General features: G+C 38.9%; 1 protein-coding gene across 14 annotated transcripts in view; it reads left to right on the forward strand.

Annotated features, from left to right (window-relative positions):
• The window catches only part of Rbfox1 (RNA-binding Fox protein 1), an 886,300-nt gene that overhangs the window by 233,739 nt on the left and 638,361 nt on the right, over positions 1-14,200 (forward strand). The gene's annotated exons all lie outside the window — the stretch shown is intronic.

A 14,200-nucleotide genomic window follows, 5' to 3' on the forward strand; every position in this document is an offset into this window, starting at 1 on the left:
ATGAAGATATTCTTCAGTGGCCCACTACACACGGCAATGAAACAAGACTCAGATGTAGAATAACACATGCATGTATGAGCTCGTACATTATTGTACTTCATACACCGACAATAAAGTCCAGAAAGTGCAGTACACTGTCATTTATTGATGAATCTATAATTTCCTGTGGCATATATAACATAACCTAACCTAGCGTATGTGGCAACGACAAACGGGCGTTTGTAGGACATTTCTTGTCTTATTTCACATAGTTTCCACTTTTATTGCAGAAAGGTACCCGAGTCACAACTTTTTCATCTCCACTGTCTCTAGCAGCATACTGCAGGGGGGCGCATTGAGGGTTGCAAAATTAACTATTCATTATGGTGAATATTTGAGCCAATAACGGCACATTTCTTTCTTACACTCTCAACGATTTTTCTTGTTTTTCTCAGAATTGCGCAAAAGTGACTCAGGTCCCTTTCTGCAATAAGCCATTCATATATACAGTGTTTTTTTTCTGGCTCTACGCAACGGTACGTCGTACCGGTGTCTTTTTATAGGTGAGAATGAAAACTAATAACGTTTTATTTGAACGAAAGAAGTGTGGGTTTATGCGTGTAAGTGCATGCACGATTATTTATGAAATTACTACATTATTTTGAGTACTTGTTATAAGGACACCTACATAAAGTTTCCATCCTTTAGATAGATATACGGACATTATGTTTACATGTCATCATAAGAAAGGGAGTTAGAAAAAGAAGTAGATGAAAGAAGCGGTAATTGATAGATACTAAAACTGAGAAAAACCGATTGCTAGAAGATAAAAGGACAAAAAGAGACAAAATATTCACAAATAAAAGCGAAGGGCGAAGAAGAAGTGTGCATTTTTCCTCCCCCCGACCTTCTCTGTGGACGCCGATAAGTTCATGTAACCCTTTGTATGGATAAACTATGAAGACAAGAAGTAATTGCAATTTCAAAAGCGAACTGGAAATGTAACAAATGTACAAATATCGATTTTTTTTCCAAATTTTCTATCTAAATACAACACTGGAATTAGACGATGTTGGGAACAGTTATCATTGAATTACTCGCAGTACAGTTCATGAAGAAATAAGAAAAACAAAAAGGTGCAGTATCCTCTAATTGGTATTGTGTGAGGCACGATTTTCGTGTGTGTGCGATTCCACCTCCGTGCGCAGTCAGTGGTTAGCACAGCCCGCTATGACGCTAGGGGTTCCCCTGTTCGAATCACATCTTGGGCATGGGTGTTCTTTGTGAGTGTCCCTTATTCCATTTCATCACCCTTCCTCATCTTCGCGATTAGCCAAAAGTGGCAAAACGGCCAAGTTAAATAAACCAAAAGATCAATCAATGTGTGTGTGTGTGCGTGCGCGCGTGTGTGACGGAGAAAGAGGATTTGAAAATAAAGGACTCTTCGTGGAGTTAATTCGCTTCGTTACGTATTTGTACCTTGCGTCCATGTCCTTGCGAGGCCGAGAGATCGGGAGAGGTGTGGCGGGCGGCGCTAGCGGAGATGCCGGCATTATCGACCAGTAACGTCCCTCTTAAGTTTTCCCTCGAAAGCGTTTTGCCTCGCTCGGAATCGTTTGGAGGTTTCGAATGTGCAACAGTGTATCAATATTACATTACAGACTAAACCGTTAAAAGTCAATGGTTTTCGTGAGCATTGTTTTTAATCTGAAAGCTCCGACTGGAGTTGTTATTTCCTTCGCGACTACAGGTGCCCTGGACAGAACTGCGAATGGAGTGAGGAACAGACCTTAAACCAAGAGCGTGTTAATTTCATACTGTGTGAAAGAGTGTGGTTTTTGGTTACTTGCCGTGCTACTTCTTTGTGTAATTTTAGTGTGTGGGTGTTGTGTGTAAGTTAGGCGATTGAAATGTCAGCCGCAAAATTCACGTTAGAACAAATAATTTTTATGTATGACACTTAGACAGACTCGTGTCGAAACGTGTGCAGGCAACTTGCACAGAAATTCCCTGTATGCTAAGATATGTTTATGAAAATAAGCGGGACGTTACTGGTCGAAAATGTCGTCTAGCGCCGCCCGCCACACTTCTCCCGATCTCTGCCTCGCAAGGAAATAGACGTTCGGTATTTTCCTTAATTATGACGCTTTTCTCCTTCTCGTAAAGATGAGAATGATTTTTATGTAGGTGAAATTGAAAAAAGATAATGTATGGTTGAACACACAGCTTTTGAAGACTTTATTCTGTCTGTTGTTAACTGGTTTGGACCAATCTCGTACTATCTGCCATTGGCCACCGTATCTTACTAGTGATAGATTTTCGGAAGAGGATATGAGTTAGCCGAACTCCTTGGCGCGCTATGTATCCAAATGTCTTGGGTTCAAATCCCAGCTTGGGTTATAAGTGTTCTTTGTGAGTGTCTCTTCATGAATTTCATAATACCATAACTCATCCTCATCTTCGCGATTAGATAAAAGTAGCAGAAAACCGAAGAAAATAAATAAAATCAGTCAGGCATATGAGTAAGATGTTTCAGATGTAATTGGGGACGACGCCGAAATATATCAAGACGCTCTTTTTGTAAGACTTCGTGGTTAGGTTCAGGCCGGAAGCGGGGAGGTAAGCTTGTTGCGTCCCTTCAATCTCCTTCTTCCTCGTCCAGCATCCCGCTTGATCTTCCCGAGTGGACGTTATGGCCGTAACACGGAAAAGCTTTTTACTGTCCAGTCGTTTTGAAGTTCCCGTGGACACCTTTACCAGTTTGTGTGCGTAGTTCTTCGGAACGTTTGTCATTGGCTCTTTCAATTACGGACAACAATATACACACACACGCTCACTCTCGCAAACCTCTTAGTAGTTCAGGGTCTCTACCAGTCAAGAAATCAACAGATAGATCAAGAAATTGTACTTGTGGTCAAGAATTTTTGCATTTTATCTACAGGGTAGTGAACTTACATTCTTATAGCCTATACCTGTACTAGGATTTGATAAAATTGAATATTTGGAAATATAAAATTGTATTGAGTTGTGGTTATGATTTGTTCACTTTGTTTCTTAAGAATTACATTCTTGTATGCATGAAGTTTTGTAAAAATCTTCTTCTTCTATCTATCTTGTTTTCTAACATATAAAAATGGATGTTTGTGTTTGTCCCGGCATAACTCTCGAACGCCTGGAGCGATTTCAACCAAACTTGGTACACGTATCACTTGCAATCTCGAAAGAAATACTGTGGGGGTAAGACACCCCTGGCACCCCTAGGGGTGGGGGTGGAAGGGTGTGGCATGTAAAAATAATCGAAAACAAACCGATATTAGTGTGGAATCCATAGTTTTTGGGGTCAATAAGATGAATAGTGACACTGCGAATGCCGTTCAAACCCCTGGCACCGCTAGGGGTGTGGGTAGTAAGAGGTTGACATGTAAAAATAATCGAAAACGACGGATATTTGTGTGGAATCCATAGTTTTCGGGGTCGCTAATTTTTTGTGCACAATAAGTTAACGGACTATGTACCCTTTTTAATATATTATAAAAACCTATTCATTAGGGCGTGTAATTTTGGAGTTCTTTAGGTTTGTTAACATATTATTATATAACACCTGGATACAGTTTCTCGATAATTCTTAATTATAGTGACTGAATTTTTTTAATAATATGCACAGAAAATCGCTCATGGAGCTATGTGGTGTGGGGCGCCTTTCGCCACACAAAACTCTTTAGAAAGGCTAGCGCTGCCGGCGACCTTTGGCCTAAAATTGTCAAATTAACTACTAATGGAATAACGATCATTCCGAAGAAATAAATCTTCGAGTTCATTTTCGAATTGTTCATAGCCTTTATATAATTTCAGAGAAGTGGGGAAAATCGAATGGTCAGAGCAAAGCAGTGAACGCTGCTGAGAAGGCTGGTAACAGCAGTCACTCCCCCCCCCCCTTCCACGCATACAGGCCCCTCTCGCGTGTTCATTGGTGGAGGCATCTCGCGTCACTACTTGCGCAGACACATGTTTTCGTTCGCCTGCTCCAGAGATAAATGGGACAGAGTGTAATAAAGCGAGAATCAACCAGCGTCCATTATCTACTCCTTAAGAGCCAGCAGCTAATCATGTAGCAGCATTAAAGGAGAATCTCGTCTCAGTGGCAGTTGGAAATGCTCGCCACGCCATCTACTGCCCCGTAAATGAATTAATAATGCAACAGCTCAACAGTATAAGTTAACCTTTAGCTTACCAAGCCCATTTTGCCATGTAAGCCCCCCGTACCGGGCCATTTTTCAGCAAAATGCAGAGTTTCATTTAGATGACTGTACATCGTAGGCTAATTGCCTTAGACAGACGAATGGTATATAGTTATACGCGGAATGAATCATAGATTCGGACTACATACAATTTATGCACATTGAGTGTATATATGGACGAGGGGGAAGGGGAGGAACAGGAAAATTCCAAAATCTCAGAAAAATGCCCCTCGGCCCCTAGACAACAAAGTACAGTACATTGTCAAAATACACATGGAAGTGATCGCTGGCATGTCTGGAAGAAGAAAATAATTGCACTATTATCATCCCAAACAACATGTCTATGCGCCACTGACTCAGTCTCAAAGGAAGCCGCCATTGCCCCTCCCCCAATTTTACGGAAGAACAAGACGTGCAAGAGTCTTTATGGTGCAGTATATGTGTTAAGAATAAAAGAAGAAAATCACAATTCCAGCGAAAAATAGCGACATTATGACGTAAAAACTACGAAAATGACAACATATCTTTTGAAAGATATGTGGTACCCCTGGGGTTACAGGAACATATCTTTTAAATGATAATGTGGTATACTAGAGGCTAAATTGAAAGAATCTATGAGAGTGTCCTTGTGTCAATTGAGTCAATATCCTGCTACCTCAGAAAGAACAAAACGGTGAGAATGTTATTTCGTATCAATCCCTAAGATTGTATGTTTATTTTATTTAAGTCTCTCCTTGAAATAGTACTTAAAAATGTCTGCATGTCTCCCTCAAATTGGTGGTGACAAGTCTCTCCGCATGGTAATTAAATTCATAGAAATGCCAAGAATTGGTGTAGGCATTGCTTTGTCCATGGTGCTCCGTATAGACAGGTTAGGTTAAAAGGAAAATTATGACAAAGAAAGGAAATAGCGAAGGATAGGAAATATATAATTCACGTTCATGCATGCACACAATACCAACTTATTTCCATTGCCTTTTCTTGAAAATTAAATTAAATTGTCTCATCAAAAAAATAAAATATGATTAAAATAAATTAATTAAATAATTGCCATAATTCTTTGAAAATAAATAAGGAAAATTTAAATAAAGTATACAACCGTAATGAATGACACGATTTCAAAACCTGATTCAACCATATTTACTTTGTATCGCTCTGTCGTTTGTTTCATAAAGTGTCCAGTTCTTAAATTGGACGACATAATCTGCATCGGTGCAGGCTAACAGGGCTGAGGCGCCTCTATTTTCCTCTCTATTTTCCTTGTGAATGTATTCTCTACAGGTCAGCACCCCCTTCCCGCAACAAATTTTCATCCTAACAGTAACAATAACAAAAGAATGGTTATATTTGAAGGCAAGATTTCTGCATATTGGAATCACGCTATCTGCTCCTTCATATTAGGTGGCGATACTCATGTCCAAAGTGTAATAATCAACTTCGAAGCAGTGACACTTAGTTCCCTTGCTGTTTACTGTAGTGAATCACTCGTATGAATTAGTTCCGAATTGAGAATAGTTTTCCATTGCCTGCTGCTTTTTTTATTATTAACATTTCTTGCATGTACAGCATGCAAATTCTCATTCGATTAGTATTTAATTTGCCAATTTTGAGGAGGGGTCGTCGGCAATCCTTACTAATATGTTAGATAAGTATTATCATTGTACTTCTAATGTGTGTGTGTAGGGCTTTCTTCGACGAAATAAGCCACACAATAACTCGGCACCCCTGAGCACCCATAGATGTTACGTGTGTGTATCCTTGTCTTTGTGAGAAACTTGTCTGTTAACTATTACAAGTAACCAAGAAAACTGTGCACCTCTACGATACAGCTGTTGTCTGTATCAACAATACCAAATTATTACTTCGACATTGTTGTATGCCTGGAAGATGTATATTGAAACCAAATGCATCCTCTCAGGTTAATAAAGACGATGAGGTTGAATGATGCTATGACAGAATAAATTCTTACAATTTTAGCTAGCAAAATTATATTTAAATGCATTCAAATCTTGTAGCATTTTTGTAGTAGATATTAACGTGACGCAAATATTCCGCGTAGCATTGATTTAGTATTTGTAATTGCTTTGGCAGAAAAATATATTATTGTCCAGAAAAAAAACAAAAAGATTCGATACAGTTTTAGTAAACGTTATATGCAATTTTGAAAAGAAAGATTCAATGCAAGCACCTAAGAATTTATTCGATACTCCAGAATGTTGATTGATTGATTTTACTTCGCTTCTTGTGCCACTTTGGCTAATCTGCGAAAATAGGCATGAATGATGATATGATGAATTAACACTCACAAACATCCATGCCCAGGCCAGGATTCGAACCCGGGATCCCTGGCGTCGTAGCGCGATGTGCTAAACACTCTGCCACGGGGACCGGCGAAACACCACGATTAATATCGCATGTGCTTTAAAAATATAAAATTAATATTTATGAAAGTGGGCGTCCTTGATTGTGTACTGGAAAGGTAGTCAAGGGGTCCCGGGTTCGATTACCAGTGGAGAAACTTTGGTACATAATATGTGCATGGCGCATAAGCTTGAGTCAAGAGATTCTTGACGTCTGCCCCACAGCTTTGCCCAACGTACGTACCGGACCAGAATTTTTTTTCCCAACGAGGACCATAATATCATCTCTTCTCAGTATTACGGTACCACTATGCGCAGATAATAAATTTAGAACCGATGTAAACGGAACCTTTTTTGAACCCTTTTTCTTTTTCACTACATTTTTCGATTCTTGGACCGAGTAGGGAGAAAAGGGTTCTTTACGGTCCAGAACCCATTTACGCTTGCTGATTTTCTCTCCCGGACGATTCCTGGACCCTTGACAACCCTGCCCGCGAACCCTTGAGTCAGCAAGATATCTGAATGCAGAATACATAAAAGAAACAAAAGACACACCACATTTTGGTCCAAGTTGGTGTTGATTACAACCATTTATCTATAATATTTTGACACCATTAAGACTGTCTGTGTCACTTCAATTCCATTTTTTTTTCGCAGTGTAAGGCTGGTATTCAACGTACAAAGGAAACTAAGAGAGTGATTCCGTCTTTCTTTTGTCGATCTCTGTGGCAGAGTTGTCAGCTTATCGTGCTACGATACTGGAGGTCCCAGATTCGCAACCTGGTTAGGGAAATGGCATATCCATTTCATTATTCATACTCATTGTCGCGATTAACCAGTGGTACAAAAGCGAGGTAAAACCACTTTGAATGGAGAGGTACATAGACTACCTCTATTTTACCTGATATTAAGCTTAGTTTTTTAATCCGCAATAAAAAAAATTGGAAAGGCATAATCCTCAGGTGTTTCTGAAATATATAGTTAAGTTACCAATATTTGAACTGAGTAATTAACCCCAAAACCAAGTGTTAACTCGTAATATTAAATCTACATTTATCACATAGCCGAAATTTGAGATGTTTTCTTTTTCATCCATTACAGCCAATACGTGAATTCACACAATCACTAATCATCATGAATCCTTTACGAATACCCTGATGCGAGAGTTCTGTAATAATGTGCCAAACGTTATGCACGATTACATATTATTGCATAAATGTTCCTCGCACAAATTATTCTGCTCAATGTACGAAATAATAAAAATTAGTTATTTTGTATTTTATTGGTGCGTAGCTGCTGCAACAGATCTAATCAAGCGTTAATTTCCCTGCTTTAGATCATTCCCGGAAAATTGTAATTACTGTTGTAGAAAGGAGGGGGCGGGGAGGGAGGAGGTTGTATGTACGTATTTCTTTCTTTGGTGCGTTATCAGTCGTAAATAGGATTGAGCACCAATCACTGATGGTATAGAACGGAGATAATCTGTCGGTTGATGAAAAGCATTGGCGTGGAAAATATGCGTCATTGGAGAGAATGGTATAAATATCAATAAAACCATCTCTCTCTCTCTCTCTCCCCCTTCCGATATATCTCGGCAGCTATTTTTTTAATATTTACATTTATATAAAATAATAGTATAAGGTATATGAATTTGAATTTCTAAATTTTGCATCGCTTTTGTGCCACTTCTAACTAATCGCGACAATAAGTTATGCTTTATTTTGCGAATTACTCGTATTTGAGCATAATCTAGGACATGGCTGTAAAATTATTTTTGTAGACAGGTTATCCTTTTGCATATCAAGCACACATAGATTTTAGTTTGTGTTTCTGTGGGTCATTCCGTATCAAATTAACGGAAATATGCCACCACCTCCTCCACCCCCCGAAAGAACAACTCACCCGTTTGAGTTATGACATTTTGAAAATTTATGTTTTTTATACATCTTATGTATTGCATCGTTTACCTCTGCTTCAATATGATATGCACAACTCGGAAAACAGCCATTTTGTACGAGGTGTGTTCAGCTTCTAAGTTCTCCGAATTCTTTTTCAGGATCGGGAGCAGGTAGAAAGTGGAAACATGACGGTTGTTTTAAAGGAGGCCAGTTTTAATTAAGGTTGTGGGAGGCAGTTTTGCTGGCTGTTGAAGAAAAAACCTTTTGGACACGAATATTCACGTTCCAAGAACAGTGGGTTATCGCATGTCCTATGTATCCACAGAAATTCGTCAGTAGCGACTATATATATATATATATATATATATATATATGATATGTGTGTGTGGGCGCTTTATGGCGGATCGAATTTTAGAACCATATAGAACTATAACGGTTGCATTATGCGATAAAGTGATAATACTTCAACATATACATTTCGTGTAATGTGAGCTAAATTTTAACTGCAGTAGAATGCAAAAAATGCAAAAGAAAGCCGATATTTTTAACTTTTTTTTTCTTTCAGAAAAATAAGTCTTGTTTGATATTTTCGTATTTACTCTATTGGGAAAAAAATATAAGGAAGTGCTGGGATAGGAGAGACTGTCCTTTACACACAGAGAATGAGGATAGGTAGATTTAAATTTGAAAATCTAAATTCTCCGAAACGTACTAGGGTCAAATTGCGAACCATCTGCCATCACCCCATCCGGTTTTGACGAAATTTACAGAATTTGTCCTCACAGATACCCTGATCATACATGTAAATTTTGTGTGAGGAAAACGCATCCAGTTCCGAATTACGATATTTTTAAAAAATGTAATGATTTTGAAAACGAATTGCGTTTCTCGTCGATCATATCAGCTTCTAAATGAGATACATAGCTGGGAACTCTTTTTGTAGCACTTGAGAGTCACGCATATTACGTCAGGCCGAAAATACAAAATTTTGAAGACGTTATTCGAAAATTTTCCGTCCATCAATTTTATTATTTTTTTAATATTTTCAGGGTAGGCACCCTCTCAGTACATCCTCAAAGTTCGGTAAATATAATTTTTATTTCAATAAATTAATTATTTGTATGAAATACTCCTTTACAAATCGTGACTGTACCACAGTATTTTCTAGAAAAAAATCTCCTTCTAGATAAAAGTTACATTCGCCATGCAAATGTATACAAACATTTTATACACGAAAGAGTAAAACAGCGAAATGATGTTACCATCACTGGTCTCAAGTTGCTAATTACTTCGTTACCATATTTACGGATGTTGTTTCATCTAATGGTCGAGCGAACAAACTGATTCAGTATTACCCTATTGTTTCCGGACGTGGACTCGCGTCCCTAATGGCCCCTCAGCATTCCGGATCGCCAAACAACTCGCACCGAAGTGGAAGCACGACAAAGCTAGGCCTCTGTGCTTTTAACGGATAGAGAAACGAGAAAACGAAGAAGCGTGAACAAACAGAATGCTTTAGCGGTGGCGTCTGAGGCAAGCGGAGGCAGCACCCCAATCAACCAGGACTTCTGCGGCACGCACCTCTTGCGAACTTTTCTCTCCACAACTTCTGTAGGGCGCAATTGGAGAACTCTGCACACTGGGAATGTTTTTGGTCTCATGCACAGTAAGGCTAATGGGGACTGGATCCGAACCACTATGTGTTTCCACCGGGTATCGAACCCGGGCCCCTTGATTACAAGGCGACGACGCTACCACAGTGTCATCGGGGAGGCCCCACCTTCGTTAGGAAATGCTTCTCTGTTTATATTTCTCTACATTTGTATTTTACGTCCCTTTACTAGCTCTTACCGTGATTAATTTGTTTGCTAAACAAAATATTAAACGTACAATTTTTTGACACATACAGGGTGGCGCAAAAGTCAGTTTACCCATACACAAAAGTAATGTATACATACAACATACAAGTAGATACACAGAATTCCAGTGTCAGTGGTTTTGTTCAAAGTGTCCTCTATTGCTTGCAATACATTATGTGCAACGATCAACAACAGAATTGCAAATACGATGCAGTAAACTTGTATCATTGAATTTAATGTCACGTAACATTCTCTGAACACTCCGACGGCTTATTTGCAATTGCTGTTCTGCTTGCCTTGTGGACTTATGGGGACGTTTTACAAATGCTTGGGCAGTTTTCAATATGTCACAGACCAGAACTTGCTTGCAAACAACAAACAACCCCACTACAACAAGCCAGAGACTCAACTATCGACAAAAGAATAACGAATGCACTGTTGCCAGTGTCACACGACAATGTTACCAATCGTATACCTAAAAATATTACTTAGCACAAGAAGCACATACACTGTCGTAATACTATTATCAATGTGCTTTTTGGGTAAACTGACGTTTGCGCCACCTGGTATTTTGAATATGACAAACTTCCCTCTCTTGCCGGCACTGGGTTTTGTATGGCATATAATGAATGATGACGATAACGAAAAGACTTGAAATTTAGACGTACAAAAAATTAACGTAGCTAACCTATTTATCATTTTGTACCATAAATTTCAATTATTTTCTTTCATCTAGGCATTGAGTGAATAACATAGCCAGATGTCCTATAACAATGAATGGGGGTTCGTCGTGCTGACCACACGTCACCGTGTAACTGATTGGGTTATTAACCACCTCTGCCGAGGCCGGCAGCTGGTACGGGCTGTTGCAGCAATGGTTATGTTAATGCATTAGAATTTGTACCCATTCTCAATTTGAAGATAGTGCCTCCCCGATGTTGCAGCTGTAGCGTCGGCGCCGTGTAATCAAGGGGTCTCGAGTTCGATTCTCGGCGGAGGCACATAGTTGTTCGGATCCTACTTTAGACTGTATGTCCAGTCCCGATTAGCCTTACTGTGCTTAAAGTGGACTTAAAACAACAAATCAATCGATCAATTTGAAGATAACTTTACAAATGTGGCTCGAGATTTCGGTGCATGAAGCAACGCATGCTTTGGTCTGGTTTTTAGTTGAGGAACACGATATTGCATTGTAGGTACTAATACTGTTGAGTCGATTTTATAGTTTTTAATATTATCAACTGCGACCATGAGGGTGAATGATATACCGATAAAATGAATGAATGGACGAACACAATAATACATTCGTGCTTATGCTAGGGTTCAAACCTGGGATTTCTGGCTTCATTCCCAATTATGCCCACCAGTCCGACACAAGAGCCATACGAAATAAGATAGCCTGTTCCAAAAAAATAAATTGTACATGTGTACGCCGGCCCCCGTGGCGGAGTGGTTAGCGCTACGACGACAGGGGCCCAGGATTCGAATCCCGACATGGATGTTTGTTAGTGTACATTTATCAATTTCGTCGTCCCCATCTTCGCAAATTAGACAAAAGTGGCACAAAAACCGTAGTAAAATAAAGCAATTTAATCAACGTAATCGTGAACTTCTAAATCCTTGTACAAACCTCGGAAAGCACTGATTTTGTAACTCTTGAGTTTGCGCATAGTAGATGTCCAGCGATATTGATGCATATGAGAGCAGGGAAGTAACCACGATATCAGAATGGTTGTAATGGTAACTGTAATGATATTAATTAAATATTATAAGTTTTGCACTCATGACGCATGAAATCTTAAGTTTTAGAAAATTTCCAATAAATTAATTTGTGTTTCTGCTCTGTTACGTCGAAGCTACAGAAATGGTAGTGAAATCATGTTATTTAAAGAAGCAGGCTCTTAGAAGTTCAATGCAGAGGAAGAACGAACCCGAGGAAATACGTAAAGATAAAAGAAATGGTTGAGAAAGGAAGGCTATGGGAGAAGAACACTGTTAAAGGAAGATTTGGAAGATGAGCGTTTGGAAGGCAATTTGACGGAAAAAAGAGCTCAAACAAAAAGGACTGCTGCTTGAATGCATGACGGGATCTCAAAGGAAGGGGGCTTCACCGTCAAAAGAAGTTTACGCGCTCTTTAGTCTCGTGCTGGATAAAAATAGAACTGCAGAGAGATGTTTAGATTCAGACATTTTCGGCATTTTAAAATACTGTTCCACGTGTTTCGTTTACGGTGGTAGTCATTTTAGAACGTACAGACACATTACAGACTGGCAAGTTCTATCAATAAAATATTAAAATATTACTACAAATTTCATTCGCCAACTCAGTGATATATCAAAGTTATCCAGGCACATTTGTCTTTTACATCTCCTCCCAAAACTTTAAGGTTAGGCAAGCGAAATTGCAATCGAATCAATCGCGATTTGAATTCCTGAAAATATTCTTTCCACAGAGACATCTGTTGGGGTGCTGCCGAACAACTAGAAATTTGCGTATGATGATCACGGGGGCATTTCAATAGTCTTGCTCGCTTGACTCTATTGGAACTCACGTGTCAACAAAGTTCAACAACCCCCAGTTGTCTAATTCGTTGATTTGGTGTCACGTAGTGTGTTTGGCGTCTGCGAAGTTTGCACTACGTTCTGGAGCAGTGTGAAGCATGTCACGTGCCTAACGAAACAATGAACGTTGAAAACAGCAGGTTGGCATGTTTATTGTTTTTACATGTCACATTACAATACACTGCCCTCTTCCATTTCTATATTTCGGAGTTTTGTGCCAGTCCCACATTCTCCGAGAAAAAAAATAATAATTGTTATGACTCACGCCTCAACCCTCGTATATTATTATGTAATGCAACTGAACGAAGAAGATATTACTGTTTATACCACCGGAAGATATGTGGCGAAACAACGTACGGGAAGGAAGGTAGAATAGTCTACAGCGTATTTTTACCACCGATTACATAATTCTTTACAAAGTTGCGATTCAGTTTCCCATAGTCGCCACCTGTACCCATGGTAAAACCTTGAGGATACCTTTGCATACTGCTTGACCTAATAGAACTGTCACAAAAGAAATATAAATAACCATAGCTAAAGAATCTTAAATTTCCGATTTTGTCCATTCAATTTCCGACTTTTCCCGGTTTAGAGAATAGAAGTGGAAGTCGGGAGCTGCTGCTCGCAACGGAAATAAAAATATGGCGAGGAGACAAAGAAGAGCTATGTATAAGACAGCAGTCATCGTTAGTCGAGAACGTGTCCGGATTGGGAAAGGAGTGCTATTTATTTTCCCATATTTTTTCTCAGGCAGCTTCCACAATATTTTTCTCCCAACACTAGCAGCTGCTGCATGTGTATAATGTGAACGAAGATTATATTGGCAGTACTCTGTGTGTTTATATTTTATTTTCAACATAATGTTTTAGGGTGCTGTAGTAGTAACTATTAGCTGTATTAGTTTTTGAAGATATGGTGGCACTCGTTGTTCCTAACTCAAAGGTAATTAATTTTAAATTGAAATGTATTACTCATTTGTGCATTTTTAAGTATTAGCTATGTACTACATGGACCGGCAGAAAAAGCTGACGGTTTTGAAATATGTATATAAATAAAACAATTAATGTAATGCAAGGTTTAATAATAAAAATTGCTACAAAAATAATTGCCATTTACAGGGCTTACATTAATTTTTCTTTGTTTTGAAAATTGTGTCCGATAAATGATGACCATTCCTTACACATTCATGTAGCCTTGCCTTCATTCGGAATAGCTAACTTGAGATCACCAATTGTTTTTCAAATGGTTGAAATGTTCAAAAATGAATGGTGTTTACCTTTGATACAATTGGATTGTTGTGTGAG

Source organism: Lepisma saccharinum, chromosome 15, assembly GCF_977018435.1.
Source record: "Lepisma saccharinum chromosome 15, izLepSacc3.1, whole genome shotgun sequence".
NCBI lineage: Eukaryota > Metazoa > Arthropoda > Insecta > Zygentoma > Lepismatidae > Lepisma > Lepisma saccharinum.